The sequence below is a fragment of the Gadus macrocephalus genome, chromosome 22, assembly GCF_031168955.1.
Source record: "Gadus macrocephalus chromosome 22, ASM3116895v1".
NCBI classification, from domain to species: domain Eukaryota; kingdom Metazoa; phylum Chordata; class Actinopteri; order Gadiformes; family Gadidae; genus Gadus; species Gadus macrocephalus.
The window spans coordinates 16,193,621-16,206,120 of NC_082403.1; the positions used below are offsets into that span (position 1 = coordinate 16,193,621).

Consider the following 12,500-nt stretch of genomic DNA (forward strand, 5'->3'; position numbering starts at 1 on the left):
AGAGGGAGAGACAGGGCTAATCCCTCATAGGGGAGGGGAGAGGGAGGACAGGTGTTTGGGACCGGCCCGGCCAGGCCCGGACTCCGGTCGGCGAGAAGGTCAGTCTGAGGGCGATGACGAAGAAGGGCGATGATGACGATGGTGATGGTGGCGTTGATGGCGGTGGCCGCCTTTGGAGCGGTTGGTTATTTTATGCTTGACACCTGAGAGACAGCGGGGCGGTGAAGCGTCCCTCTCTCCTCCTCGCAGAGGGACCGCTACATTGTCCTCAAGGTCCCGAAGCGCCTCCGTGGAAAATAAAATAAAAGGGAGCGCGAGAGAGGTGGACAGCGGTGGGGCAGCTTTAAAGGTCAGATCTGAAATGGTGCGGAGGTACAGAATATGTACTCTGTTGAAAGGACTTAAAGCGCCAGTGAACCCCAAATAGTGTTATTTTTGTTTTAAACACTTCCTCTATGATCCTTAACATCATAATATATGCCTTTTGCGGTCTAAAATGAGACAATCATTCCGATTTTTTTGTTTTAAACCGAACTCAGGACACTTTTTTACTGATGTGAAATTGTATTTTCTGTGCTAAGACGTCACAATAAAGTGATGTGTGTGTGTGTGTGTGTGTGTGTGTGTGTGTGTGTGTGTGTGTGTGTGTGTGTGTGTGTGTGTGTGTGTGTGTGTGTGTGTGTGTGTGTGTGTGTGTGTGTGTGTGTGTGTGTGTGTGTGTATTAATTGACAGCGCACATGAGGTGAAACAGAACGCAGCTTATGGCCCTTTGCGGAAAAATGCGGTCTTATCTCTCGTGCTCTCAAAAAAACCGTCCCTGCTCGTTCTGATATTCTCTTTCCTTACACAGGGTTTTTCCATCTTGGCACTAAGTGGACGGAAACAGCCATGGCCTTTATACCCCTTGATGCGATCGGTAACGTGTCCACACACCTCTTGAAATGCTTGATTTCTTGGGGTAGGCTACCATCAAGCAAGCTCCCATTTAACCAGAGGTCTGCTGGAGAGCTGAGGTGCCTGCTTTGGAGAACAGTACGGCCCAGCGTTACACCTCACCCACCTGCAGCTGGGTTTCATGAACACCAGCAGACCATCAACATCAGGAGCAGCAAATATCAAAGTTAATGATCTGGAAATAAATACTGCGTTGCCTCGCTGTTGCTATTGTCACGTAGTGACTTAGCATAACCATAAGACGTCGTTTGTCTATTGAGGCCTAATATATCAGCGCTGTATTTGTATATCTGTAGATATACTTCATCAATAAAAAAATAGAAAGACCAAATAGTGCCCTACATGAGGAGTTTCAACATCTTTATTTCGGGGAATAAATGTCTAACTATGATGGGTTAGAGTAGCCAATCACGTTCTGGGATATGATGGCCTTGGCTGGCTCCGCCCACTAAGTCCCAAAAAGAGATCCTTTGTGCGAGCAGAAAGAAAATCAGCGAGCAGCAGGAGAACGAAGACAGCCTCTGTCCACAAGGGGGAGCGTGCTGCTTCACTTCATGTGTGCGCTCAATTATTGATTTTCTCCTCACAGGCTTTATTACTGCTCTCGCGAGGACAGAAATACCGCTCTCGAGTGCAGTAAAAGCGCTTGCAATAGTAATTACTGTGCACGGTTCGTTAGTTGTGCGGGCAGTGCACGCAGTCATTTTTGGTTCGTGATTTCTGGCAGTGCTATGCCGCAAAACCAGGGCACCGGTTTTTTTGGGTCGTAGTTTGCCTCAATATGTGTCGCTTGAGGCTGGAGTCTGATAGATGTCAAGTTCCATTCGGACTGGAGAAGTATACAATAGATTTGTTTCACCTGTGAAATAAGAAGAGTAAGAGTTAAAAACACACCCTCCGCCACAGGTAGGCAGAGGTTGGACTGGGGGAGCTTCACAATCAGCCACCATGTAGCGAAGTCGGCCTTGGGTATCACAGAGGACAGTTTCAATTTTAAGCCATAATGTGTGCTTATTTTATTAATAATAATTGTAATACATTTTATTTGTAGCGCACTTTACATTCGAAAATCTCAAAGTGCTACAGCGTAAGAGAGAAAAAAGGGTTGTTAAAATATACATTACATATACAGTAAAAGAGAAATTAGAAAAGGCTTTTTTAAAAAGATAAGTCTTAAGCTTTCGTTTAAAAACAGCTGTAGTCTGTGGGGCCTACAGATGGTCAGGGAGGGCGTTCCATAGTCTTGGTGCAGCAGCGGAGAAAGCCTGATCGCCTATGGTGCGGAGCTTGGTCTTAGGTGGTCTGAGGGTGTCTGCTGATGCAGAGAGGTGGTCTGGGGGGTGAGGAGCTCCTGGAGGTATGGGGGGGGGGGGGGGTATGTCCGTAAATGTACTGGTGGCTGAGGAGGGAGACCCTGTATTCAATTCTGAATGTGACTGGGAGCCAGTGAAGGGATTTGAGGATGGGGTTGATGTGTTCATATTTGCGCACCCTCATCAGGATCCTGGCAGCGCTGTTGTGTATGTACTGGGGCTTCTGGATGCTCTTGCCAGAGATCCCGATGAGGAGTGCATTGCAGTAATCCAACCTGGAGGAGACAAAGGCGTGGACGAGTCTCTCTGTATCTGCCTGGGTGAGTGTAGGCCAGAGGTTGGCAATGTTTTTGAGGTGGTAGAATGCGGTCTCGCGGAGGTGATTGATGTGGGTGTCATAGTTCAGTTGCTGGTCCATTTTAACACCCAGGTTGGTGACAGATGTGGAAGGGGGAATGTTTTGGCCAGATAAAGTGATATTGGTGATGTTGGAGGAGCGGAGCTGATGTGGTGTGCTGATGAGGATGGCTTCAGTTGTAGAGTTGTTTAATTGAAGAAAGATGAGCTTCATCCACACCTCTATCTCCTCCCGGCAGGTGGTCAGTGTGGATGTTGGCAGGGGGCAAGAAGAAGTGGGGCTGGTTCTGAGGTACAGCTGTGTGTCATCAGCATAGCAATGATAAGATATCCCATGCCTGCTGATGAAGCTGCCCTTGACACTAATGGAGAAAAGGGTGGGGCCCAACACCGAGACCTGGGGGACACCGCAGGTGACACTGTGGGTGAGTGATTTTGCTTTGCCCAGGGCGACGTGCTCGGTTCTGCCGGTGAGGTAAGAGGTGAACCAGTTGTGTGTATTTCCTGTGAGTCCAATGGTGTATTGCAGGTGGTGGAGGAGGATATTGTGGTCGACTGTGTCAAAAGCAGCTGTTAAATCCAAGAGGATGAGAAGTGATGGGGAACCGGTGTCTGCTGCCATCAGGAGGTCGTTGGTGACCCTGAAAAAAAGTTTCTGTACTAGGGCAGGGCAGAAACCAGACTGAAATTTCTCAAACTGATTATTTTGTATGAGATGATCCTGAAGTTGTGTTGCAACTGTTTTCTCCAAAGCCTTTGACAGGAACGGAAGATTGGAGATGGGCCTGTAGTTGGAGAGAACTTCTGGATCCAGGGTGGGTTTTTTCACTAGCGGTCTGACGACAGCAGTTTTTAATGCAGGCGGGATATGGCCAGCCAGGAGGGAGTGGTTTATGATCTTGGTGATGAGTGGAGGGACGGCAGAGATGTTGGTCTTCAGCGGGGCTGAAGGGAAGGGGTCCAGTGCACAGGTGGACGGCTTTTATTGCATAGTATGCTGTAAAATGTGCCTGTGCTCTGTGAATTCTTTTATAAATTCAATTTCTCTCATTCCCTTCCTTTGTCTAGTGAGGACAGTGGCAGGGAGTTGGCTGCAGCAATCAGAGCATTTCATTTCTGGCGACAATTTGTGTCCTTTGGGATAGGTTACCCCCTATGAAAACATTAGCAAACTGGGCCTGGGAACCTGAAGCTCTCTCTCTCTCTCTCTCTCTCTCTCTCTCTCTCTCTCTCTCTCTCTCTCTCTCTCTCTCTCTCTCTCTCTCTCTCGCTCTCTCTCTCTCTCTCTCTCTCTCTCTCTCTCTCTCTCTCTCTCTCTCTCTCTCTCTCTCTCTCTCTCTCTCTCTCTGCCTCTCTGTCTCTCTCTCAGTCAGTCTGTCTGTCTGTGCTATATCAGGTCAGGGCGCTGGTGTCTCCGATCCATCTCTCTAAATGCCCTACTGGTTTGGTTTGAATTCATCATGCTGGCGGACTGGAAGAATAATGGCCGATCTCAGATAACACAGACCACCAGGGAACCAGGGACGTGTACTACATCGCTCAGATTAAACACAGCCATCTGTTTCAACCCGGCCCCCCACACCCCCTTCCAAAATGGCGCCATCAAAACTCCAAACAGGACCCAGTTTTTAGCATTGGATCGGTGTGTGTGGGGGGGGTTGTTAACAGATGCCTGGCAGACTATAGCATCGCACACCTGCAGCAACGGTTCAGGACTCAGGGTGAAGTGTCCTGATTGGTGGACTCTGGTCACGTGACCCGTGGCATGTAGCACCGTTTACGTTTGAGCGTCCGGGCCAGGAGTCTTTTTTTCTCCCATTTCTTTTTGCTCCTCCTCCCCTCCCCCTCGTCTTTGGCCTGGTGGGCACTGGGGGGCACCGCAGAGCAGCGGACGCCTCACACTAATGAAGGTCAAATCAAAACTCAGATGACCTATTTAGAAAGTCAAAGCCTTTTCACACCTCTGACAGGGCCAATGCATCCTCTGAGCTTCTACACCAACATCTCACATAACGCACACACACACACACACACACGCACGCACACACACACACACACACACACACACACACACACACACACACACGCACACACACACACACACACACACACACACACACACACACACACACACACACACACACACACACACACACACACACACACACACACACACACACACACACACACACACACGTGGCACTCTTGTCTGATGATTCTCATGTAATATACAGTCCGTCTCATCTCGGATTTTCCTGTTTTCCTAACCAATTCATATCACAACCTAAAACCTTTTTATTTAGTTATTTTTTAACACATTTGCATGAGGGTCTGCAAGTGTGTAAGAAATATGAATAATCTGAATAAATAGGGTAAATACCTAATTTTAAGACACATCATTTTGAGGCTTTGTGCGGTTATGGTGGCATAGGTGCCCAGGTGGGAATCAAACCTGGTGTGCTTCAAGGCCTCGTGCCTGCTGTGTCAGCCACGGAGGACCTTTATGTTCAGCTAAAAGTATAACTTGAAGGATTACATCAACAAAAGTGGACCGTGAGTGTGTTTTTAACGCGGGGGGGTGAACAAATTAGAAGTAATAAAACCACTGTTTGTTGATATGTAGCTCTAAAATTGGTATTAAGTCAAAACTGATTTATTCCTTTACTCTCATTGTGAGTTATTGATTTATTTCTATACTTTTCCGTCCGTTCAGACTCCTGTAGCGGCCTCCTTCGGTGAACGTAAACACATCTCCTGTAATACTTAATAGGCGCGTTCACAACTCCCCCAAATGTGTTCGGAAGGCGCCACATTAAGCGTAGATGTGTTGACATCGCGCTGACACGTGCCAGGAATTCAACCCTGGGTAGTCAGGAGGGTCGGCATCACCGACGCAGACCAACTGGGGTTACGAGTGCCGAGGAACACAGTGGCGTCGATGGAGGGCGGCGTGGATATTGATGAAACGTCATGGCCCCTGGAAGTAGAAGTTCCTGACAGCTTTTGCTGCAGCCCTCTGGTTAGCACAGAGAATGGGTAGTAGCACGCGGCTGTCAGCCTTAGCAGGAGGCTGCCGTCACTCTCGGCTTTTTCTTGATCATGCAGGGAAATGTATGTAAAAAAAAAAAAATACATCAACCTTCGCTCGTAGTTTCTGTTAGACGAATGGCATAAGATGTTGGTGAGGATATATTTGATGGTTTGAAGGGTTTGCGAGACCTTATTCTAACTAGCGTTAAGGGTTTGTTTTTGTATGTTAGGGATTTGGATTGTAGGGTTTGTCAAATAGGAGGGCGAGGCTGGATGTATTTATACAGATTAGCCAGGAATTGGCGTGGCAGACGAATCCACTCTGTCACGTCCCCCAGATTTGATTGTGTGTTTTGAAGGGTAGCATTACTCTGGGAGCCCCCCGGGGTTTTGAGCGCCGTGTGAAATCGAATTATTTGGCATCATGAAGGGTCTTGTCACAGTGTACACAACCTGACATGCTAAAACATGCTTCCGACTGTAGCACCGCCGCCTCCCTCCTCCCACCCCCCCGCAGCGAGGGATGTCTGAGATATGCCGTGATATGACATGGCCCCCAGATGTGTGGCTGCACCTACGTGGGGTGGCGTGATGGGAAAGAGCTCGTCTTCAGAGAAGCCATAGAGGGCCTTCATTTGCTCAAAGGCGAGGGACAGTACATGGCGTGGAGGGCGGGGGGGTGAGGAGGCTCCTTCCAAAGTTGAAATCCTGACCTCAGCAAATATGTATGCTTACCCACACGCAAAAAGCCACAAAGCTATTTGTCCATGTCTGGGTGTTTTTGTGTGTGTGTGTGTGTGTGTGTGTGTGTGTGTGTGTGTGTGTGTGTGTGTGTGTGTGTGTGTGTGTGTGTGTGTGTGTGTGTGTGTGTGTCTGTGTGTTCCTGCATAACTTAATATGTCTTCTGCTAAGCAGTGGTCTTAATAGTTTGACGAGAAGAAAGACAGCAAAGAAAAACAGTGAACATGGAGCGAATGCAGTTCTGTCCATTCAACCTTCAGCCATCGGACTGTTCACTCACGGTCAAAACTACACGTACATATATATATATATATAGTTATAGCTATAGTTATAGTTATATATATATACGTATATATATATATATATATATTTATTTTCTATTTTTGTCATGTGGCAGCTTACCGTCACAGCCACCTCGGCTGACGCTTTCCTAATCCGGTGAGGAAGAGGGCGAGGGGAGCCTGGCCGTCTACAGCAGGCAGAGTGACAGGCGGGGGGAGGGAGAGAGGGAGGGAGAGGGGAGAGAGAAAGAGAGAGAGAGAGAGAGAGAGAGAGAAGGACCCAGCTGGGACGGCCAGCGTCAGCCCGCTGGAAACCTGATGATGAATTGCCGGGGCTGAGTGATAGCAGTGTTACTCAATGATACCCCGGCAGGATTGTTCTGTCAGTCTGTCACCGGGGGAGGAGGATGCCAGAGGATAAATAAATATAGAAAGAGGGCGCCGGGAAAACGGACCGCTGCGCAACAAGCAAAGCACCAATATACCCCCCCCTCCCCCCCCTCCCCCCCCTCCCCCCCTCCCCCCCTCCCCCCCTCCCGTATTTCCATTTTTCTGTTTTTTTTATTTTTTATTAAGGCTATTTTTTCATTAAGGTTGCCATCTCGTATGGATCTCCATATGAGCTGAGGTGGAAGTGGGAGCTTTTGGGGAGGAAGGAAAGGGAAATTGCCTTTGCAGTGCCGCAGATGCCTCCCCCGTTTGACTGATTATAACTCGTCTGGTGTTTGCGTTGGACCTTTTATATATATATATATCTATATATATATATGCATCTATATATATTTATATATTTGCAGCATTTGCAGCGTAGCAAATGACAACATTTGTTCTTTGTGATTTTGTTTCGATATCTTGTCCCTCATAGCGAGGGCGCTGATGCGCACAGAGGGCGGCGAGGGGCAGAATATCACTTTAATGTTGCGTGGCAATATAGCTGTTTACGTTTTATCAATTGATACTGAATTTGAAATATCTGATGTCCTCATATTACAACTGTTATTTTATGCGAGGGGAAATCGATTTACCCGACCCAGATCTTCGTATTATTCTTATTTTGGCAAACAAACAAACAACTAACTGTGTAAATATTCTCTTATTTCATAGCTCCGAGGACTACTATGAATACGGTCACAGTGGAGAGTCGTATGAATCCTATGGTGAGTAGTTTCATTTAAATATCCTGTTTGGTTTCATAAAACAGGCATAAATAGTCATGCGTGGAGGATTAAATATCAAGAAAAAGGTGGACAGTGTGAGGGGGAGGGGGAGGTGAGGGAGTGTCCTGGCTGTGTATCTGGAGGGAGGGGGCCGTGATGGGGGGGATGCTTGGTCTTGGCGATGGGTGGCAAGAGATGTGCATCTGCGTATCAGGAGGCGCTGTGTAGGCGTGGGTGGCAGAGGTCGGGGAAGGTAGGAGGGAGCGGAGCTGCGCAGAGCGCTGTGGCTGGCGGGAGGCGGTTAGGCACCAAGCGTTGGTGTTTTGATGGGGAGCCAGTGGAGGCTTTTGGAGGACAGGAGTTGACTTGATCTCTGATCAAGCCCGTGTGTGTGGGAGACAGCAAGAGTACGATTCGGATGTGCAGTGGTGGTTTGTTAGGAACCGGGGGGTGATATTGTCATGCATGACGCAATCGCAGTAGCCCAGCGGTGCGGTTCCAATGCACGAGCCGCAGTGAGAGGCAGAGGGAGGTAGAATCAATGGCAATAGTGTGACTGAGGGGGAGGCATACAGGAACGGGCCGGACATTGATCCCTGGGGCACACCCTAGGAGACGGGCTGGGGTAGACTTACAGTTATTGATGTTGATGAACTGGAGTCTGTCGGCAAGGTATCATCTGAACCAGCAGAGCGTTTTCGTCAGCGATGCTGGACAAGAAGTTTTGAAATTGGGGATGGGAAGGATGTGTATCTCGATATTGTCAGACGCAATGCAAGATGGTTGAGGGAGCCCACGTCTGAGGAGAGGCGTTGGTCGACGCCACGACTTTCAGTGGCTGTTTCGGTGCTTTGTATTCGCCTGTATACAGAGCTGCTGGAAGTCAAATGTGTAAGGTGGTAGCTTTTTCATCAATAACATCGACGTGACACAGTCTGAGAGGTGAAAAAGTGCAAACGTATTATCATCCCAAGGTGTCCCAGTCTAGACTCATTGTTAGATCACCTGGTCACACCTCGCTTATCCTTAATTTAACAAGGTTTATTTAAATGGTTGCAGTTTCAATTGTGTCTTATTTTAAAGCACACATTTTTGGGCGTCAAAATCAACAGAAAGTCTTCTCACTTCTCTAATGGAGCCTATAGGTTAAGTTGACAACAATAAGAATAAATGAAACTAAGCGTTCGCTTAACCCTTGGTTGTCAGGAGGGCGGCATCACCGACGCAGACCAACTGGGGTTACGAGTGCCGAGGAACACAGTGGCGTCGTTGGAGGGCGGCGTGGATATTGATGAAACGTCATGGCCCCTGGAATTAGAAGTTCCTGACAGCTTTTGTTGCAGCCTTCTGGTTAGCACAGAGAATGGGTAGTAGCACGCGGCTGTCGCACGTGGCTGAAATAAGTCAAACCTAAAGACGGAGAGCTTGGCCGTTCCAAGCAAAACATCCAGGTAAACAAGGGAGCTGACAGACACCTGTCTTCAGAGACGCCATGGTTACCGCGGTCTATTTCTTGAATGCCGGCTGTCGGTTAAAAGGTGAAAAAAGTAATTATAGGTTGTATAATTAAGCAGTATTGGCTATAGGCTTCCAGTGGACAACCCTGTCACCAGGAGACGACGGGATTAGGAAAAACACCAAACCTTTGTGAGACTGAGGGGTGGATGGATGGAGCTGGAGGAGGAGAGGGGAGGGGTGGTTCTGTATTGTCTCGCGCTTCAACAAAGGCCATCGATACGTGCGCTTGCACACTCACAGTGCCGTGGCGGCGTGAGATGCGCTAATGGTAATTGTGACCTTTTTGCTGAGAACGACTAAACTTCTTCTTTTCAAGGAGCCGTTTGATGTTTTGCGTTCAATAATCTGAGAGGCGATGTTCGGGGGGGTGTAAAGCGCAGTAGATGTTGTGGAGGGATGTGCCCTTTGCATTTGTTCACTTCAAAGGTGCAGAGTGTAGAACTCAGGGTCATCGAGCAGGACTGACATGGCAGACATGGAATATAACATTCTTATATATACAACTCTTCCACCATGTTTTATACCGTAGCATAGAAGGGATAAACGGCTCTACAGAGGACTTGTTTTAAGATTTTCAGTGGAATCACTATCAAACTTTTCAGCTATGACCTTAAGTTGTATGGACTAAATGACTAAGTACTATTTATAAATCTACCAAGGGACCTCATCCCTTGACGCTTGGATACTCAATGTAGTCGTAGACAATGACATAACTTACACACTTGGTAAGTATTAGGGGTCTGCAGCATCTCCTCTGTCATTGGACAGGGAGAGGTGAGGGCGGGTCTTTAGTTGGAAACAATATGCAACCTCAACGCTAGATGTCACTAAATCTAAAACACTGCTCCTTTAAGATAGGTTAACCAGCAGGGGGAAAACACAGAGAATGCATTGCCCTAATAAGCCAGGTTAAAGTCATCATCCAACATGTGTTTGTTCCCTCCTCCTTCTCTTCTCCAGGCCAGGAGGAGTGGGCTAACAACCGCACAAAGGCCCCGTCAGCGCGCGCAGCCAAGGGCGTGTATCGGGATCAGCCATACTCCAGATATTGAACTGTTTATACATCCGGCACCTGAGTCTCCGCAGCTGTTCCAGCTCAAGTAATTTTTTTTTTTTATGGACACTCCCTTTTTTTAGAAATGAAACGAAAAGTCCCCACTTAGCAGTGGATGGAGTCGGTGCCTGCCCCCCACGAGTCAAAGCTGTTTGGGCAGCTGGCAATGAAACTAATGGGTCGGCCATCTTCTTTGTCTCCTCAAAGACAAAGCTACCTGCTGTTGAGGATTGGTAACATGACTCGGTACATTAGGTTTCTCTCTCAGCGATGTGACTGTAAAGGATGACGTTAATGACATAACTCTAAATAACTATATAAGACGTAAACAAAATGAGGAGATTGTTGATAAGATGTATATAGACAGCTGTCACTGCGACCTAATTGACCACTCTCTGTACTTAGAACCACGAAGACTCTGATCACCTTTAAAATGTTGTAGTTTAGGTCCTGAGAAAAAGTGCAGTCTTTTTTTCTCTTTTCTTTTCTTCCCCTGAAGAGGTGATTTGGTGAAATGTTTCACTTGTAAATTATACCTTCACACAGGCATAACAAGAACGGTCCTTATGTATACATATTGTGTTGCTGTTTACTCCTTTTGTAAGATAATAGTACTTTAGTGTTAAAGGGCTTATAAAAGCATGGTTAATACCTGTGGAAAGTGTCAGCTGTTACCCTTCTCTTAAAGCCTAAGTAGTTGTCTAATCATTGCTCTCTTAATACAGTCCCTTTAATTCATCGTAAATAGGTGATCATATACTCTCTGTTAACCCGATAACATTAACTGCAAAATTCACACTAAATTTGATATTATTTGATTCTGGCTGTTATTCATTTAACCACGTTAATCAATCGTATCATGGAGAATGAATCAGTGATCCCCGAAATCTCGTGAGTTTTTGTTCAACCACGTTCATTTTAAGCTTATGTAAGCCCTTTAATGTTCTCTTCTTGGTTGATGCTGAATAAACATTTTGAAAGAAAGCCTTTTGTGTTCAAGACGGTAATTATGTTTATATTGTTGTTCCCTCTAAAAAGTTTTAAAAATTTAAACAATACAAAAAACACATAATCTAAACTAACAAAAAAAGCTATGAAACTTGCTAATCAGACTGTAATGTCAATTTAGAAGAAAGTCCCCATTCTACACCCTTTTTGATCCGAAGCAATGTGGAAGACATTGACTTTTACGGCCAATGCACTCAGCGGCACCAATGTGACTTTGTATGTGATGATTTCCACGGCGTACTAGTTTCACACTCAACATCCTGAGAACACATAGTGAATTTGCTTCGCAAGTATTTTCACACTGATGATCATTCCTCATTCATATATTACCCCCAGTTGGGTCTTGAGTATCCGCCTTAATACAAAACTCTCCATGATTTAAACCCAAAGTCTTGCCAATTTGCTTGTCCGTATATAATATGATGTGAAGAGAATAGCGATCACTTAGAGGCCGCCCACCCCGGGCGCTGATGCCACCCCTACCCTACAGCTGACCGATGTGCAGAGAGAGAGAGAATGGCAGTAGCTGTTAATACAGACCTCCGGTCCACAAGGTAATCAAGCCCACCCACTTAACTTCACCCCTAATGTAGTTGGACATTAAACCCTCTCTAAAACGAAAACGAAAAAAATGCAATTATCAATGCAATATTTTTTGTCCTCTGTCTCTTTCCGTAGTCTTTCCGTAATCTACCCAGCAACTGGGGATAATTAGATTCCTTAAAAAAAAAAAAAAAAAAGTGTGCTAAATAGAAGTAAGAATTTTATAATGAAATAAATTAAATTACTAAGTTAAAAAGTGTCCTTTATGAAGATGATTAACCATAAAATATAAATTAGCCAAGGATATGTCTTCATATTGTTACTGCTGACATGTATTTAGAGATCTCTACAGTCAAACCAACGATTTTATTTTGTTTTCTAGGTGGCTTCAAGGATTGCACCAGAAAATCCTCCTTTTGATTATCCCATGACTGTTAAAGGTATGTCATTTTTGTTTCATAATTTTACATTAACTTTGACATAATAATTTACTCGGACCTTTTACATATACTCTGGTAGTATTCACAAAAATACACAATTTTA

The 12,500-nt window shown here is 46.1% G+C and overlaps 1 long non-coding RNA gene across 1 annotated transcript in view; it reads left to right on the forward strand.

Moving 5' to 3' along the window:
- The window catches only part of LOC132451264 (uncharacterized), a 25,812-nt gene that overhangs the window by 12,021 nt on the left and 1,291 nt on the right, over positions 1-12,500 (forward strand). The window contains exons 3-5 of the long non-coding RNA XR_009524021.1: positions 7,782-7,834; positions 10,313-10,452; positions 12,340-12,397. This is a non-coding gene — a long non-coding RNA (uncharacterized LOC132451264). The remainder of the gene's footprint in view (positions 1-7,781; positions 7,835-10,312; positions 10,453-12,339; positions 12,398-12,500) is intronic.